The sequence below is a fragment of the Pecten maximus genome, chromosome 5 (assembly GCF_902652985.1).
Source record: "Pecten maximus chromosome 5, xPecMax1.1, whole genome shotgun sequence".
In the NCBI taxonomy this organism is placed as follows: domain Eukaryota; kingdom Metazoa; phylum Mollusca; class Bivalvia; order Pectinida; family Pectinidae; genus Pecten; species Pecten maximus.
This window is the reverse complement of record NC_047019.1, coordinates 21,404,177-21,407,718: the sequence shown is the minus strand read 5'-3', so window position 1 is coordinate 21,407,718 and position 3,542 is coordinate 21,404,177. Positions and strand designations below refer to the sequence as shown.

Sequence of the window (3,542 nt, the reverse complement as noted above, 5' to 3'; positions counted from 1 at the left end):
TATAACATAAGAAAGATGTGCCAGTAAAAAATAAATACAAGATTAATGTATTAAAAATTTGTCCTTGTCATGAATACATACATACCTAATGAATATACTATAAGTGAACACAACTGAATCTTCTTATTGAAATATTTACGACTAATTTTCACTCTGAAATAATCATTATTATAAAGTATTTCCACTCATCAATAATAACCTGTATTTATTTTTTTATTAGTGGATGTTACGTACCATATTTTTTTTTTTTTTTTTTTAAATGTTGATTAAAAATGAAAACATAGAAAGAATAAATGAACATGGGGAAAGATCAACTACTAAACAATTATTAACATTTTTCATTTCACTTTCAACCTTCAATTTTCTGTGAATATGTTTTATGCTTTATTACATTGAAGAAATGAAAAACCAGGGACATAGTTGATTACCCTTAATTGGCCTCACTGCTTTCCACACATGCGCGGCGGTAGTTATAAACTGTAAGAGCGATGAAATGTCAACAACAGGTTAAACGCCCTACATTTCGTCTATTAAAGACAGACGATATGGTTTAATTTCCTTTGTCAACTGCTACATTTGCATTCCCAAATAACAATATGTCGTGTTTGCTACATTTGCATTCCCAAATAACAATATGTCGTGTTTCATGTCGTGTTGCAAAGGATTAATTGTTAGTGTTATTTTGATAAAATCAGCTAATTAATGATGCATATACCGGTTTGTAGTTATGTAAAACTTGTGTGAAGAAACAGTCTGATTGTAATTATTGTAACATCAATTGATACAGTTCAAGTTCCAGTTGTTTATTACTTTGAGTCAAACGACTCATCGGTTTATCGATTGATATGGATATAGAGGTTTACAGCCTACCTCCATTATTTATCGTATTATATTTTCACATCATTTTAGCGGCGCAATGGGAAAGAAAAAACACTCCTGTAAGATAGTCTAGCCTGTTGATCAAGAAGAGTGGGTGGTCGGGTGTTTTGCATTTGTTGTAAAATAAAGTTTGCAAGAAGACATCTTATCTCAAAACTCACTTACCGTGAGATGGAAATCTACAAACCGGCGAATCGACGAATCTGGCACTTATCCAAATAAAAGATATAATGTTTTGATTGCGCACCAGTCAAGCAGCAAGTCAACAGCCAATCAGTGCTGGTAATAGGGTTATGGGGTAAAACATTGGCATTTTCCCTATCTCTGTTAAGTAGCAGGTTCCTTGCATTATTGTGCTAAGAGATCAAAATATAAGGATTTTTTTTATGTAAAACAATTAAAGTTATCATAGTATATGCTGATGTAAATATACAATACATACGAACTCGCCTAGCTGCGCCACTCGGTCAGGGCATGAGTTATCCTGTTGTCTCCTTTCTCCTTTCGTCAATGGTGTTACTATAAATACATGTAAGGCATATCTCATCAATCGTCAGCTGAAAGACCGTAAGGCCGTATGATAATAGCGGACGTAAAACCCATAAATAAATCTCAAATATATTATATATATTATTATACGTCCATCGCTATGCACAAGGGCTCTGTTATGCACAATCAAAAATACAACAGTAAAACTGATACAGTGAAGATCCAAGTTCAAGTTGAATGGTAAAACAGGAAAAAACAAGTCAAAGCTCCCCTAAAGCCTGATTTATATGAAATTGATTAGTAATTTTTGTTTTTGTAATTGTTTAGAAGATATATTAAAGCATACATCTTACCTTTTCTTTATTCTCTGACCACTTGTCTTTTCTAGATGTTTGTCTTTTCTTTCATTTTAAACGATGGTTACTGTGCTTATTTGTTTTCAAAACGAATTCGAGCCCCAGATGGACCCTTTGTGGTGACCTGAAAACCAAGAAATTATATATTGTATATATGTTACTCGAAGCTGTCATACTCAAAAGTTATGTTACTCGAAGCTGTCAAACTCGAAATACATTGGATTCATACATCATTTGTAAAAGTTATTAAAAAAACAAGCATTTCTTACATTCATCATCAATTGTAAATAGCGCATATCCTTTCCGAGTAGGTAGTACTAAAATAGTATAAGCGACATCACACGAAACTAAAGAGAACAAAACTGTACATATATTAGCCCGAGTTTTCTCTGGCCCTGTCACCATGTCTGGTGTAGGGCCAGAGCGCACTACTATATGAAAACGTGGAATTATCCGACACCGTTTGGTGTCGCTAAGAATTTGATGCAAAAACAATAAAATCGGGTGTGACATAACACCTACCTTACATATATGGATAAATGAGATATTTATGTACCCCAAAACACCCATTTAGTCTCATATAGGTGTTTTATTCCGTCCGTATAGACCCTCGCTTTACGCTAGTCAAAATTTCATACTTGACTCGACGCCATATTGCTAACTATGTAGGTCGCGGTCCGCCTAATTACCCTAATCTGTGCGCGATGGAGCGAAAAGAAAAAAAAATACAACATTTACTTTTATATATTTTACCGCTTATAATTTATAAATAATGATTTTTTTAATGGAATATAACATCTTTTGGGAAATAATCAACTTAGTTTTCATAATTTAAACTTTGTAAGAAGAAAAACACAATAAATGATATGTGGTCTTTTCGGTCCATTGCGTTCCGATTTGGGTGGTTAGTCGTACTGTCACTTACAAAATGGCGGGTCAACAGTATGAAATTTTGACTAGCGTAAAGCGAGGGCCTGTACGGACGAAATAAAACACCTAGATGAGACTAAATGGGTGTTTTGGGGTACATAAATATCTCATTTATCCATATATGTAAGGTAGGTGTTATGTCACACCCGATTTTATTGTTTTTGCATCAAATTCTTAGCGACACCAAACGGTGTCGGATAATTCCACGTTTTCATATAGTAGTGCGCTCTGGCCCTACACCAGACATGGTGACAGGGCCAGAGAAAACTCGGGCTATACATATATGTAGTTACTATCATTCGAAGGTGTCATACTCAAAATACACTGGATTGACATACATCCCTTATATAAGTTATTAAAAAGCAAAAATCAGCAATTGTAAGGGCAGCTAGCTTTTCACGTTGGTACGTACCTGATTGTGTCAAATAAGTATGAATATTGTGCACCTCTTACATACATTCGTGTTCCGTCTACAATGTATAAATCAACTCAGTCGCATGTCTACCTACCGTCATTACGCGATACGTATCCACGTTGTACACACTCGCATATAAATATCGATTGATGTGCGTAATCAAGTAACCCTCTGCTAGATCGTGGGGATTTCCCTTACTCAAAGTCAGAGTTCATACCACTATAAAGGTCATTTGCATACAATGATAGCCAATGATATTGTCGTCTAAGTTCATATTGGAGCTATTATTGGACGTTTTACGGTGAGGTATTTCTTATGGTTGTAAATATACGTATCGTAATAAGCCAATCGGATTGTCAATTATGTTAGTAGTTAATTCACATTTCCTTTTCCCAGTAGATGTTTTATTTTACATTAACAGTTATAAAAATATTTTGCTCCCCTTTTCTGGTTTTTTTTTTTTTTTTTACAAA

At 34.3% G+C, this 3,542-nt stretch overlaps 1 long non-coding RNA gene across 1 annotated transcript; it reads right to left on the bottom strand.

Moving 5' to 3' along the window:
• Nucleotides 1–626: 626 nt before the first annotated feature.
• On the bottom strand, nucleotides 627–3,263 carry LOC117326682. Its single transcript, XR_004532495.1, has 3 exons — nucleotides 3,164–3,263; nucleotides 1,722–1,848; nucleotides 627–1,398 (listed from the first exon to the last, which is right to left on the bottom strand). It is a non-coding gene; the product is annotated as an uncharacterized LOC117326682 (long non-coding RNA).
• Between the last annotated feature and the right edge of the window lie 279 nt (nucleotides 3,264–3,542).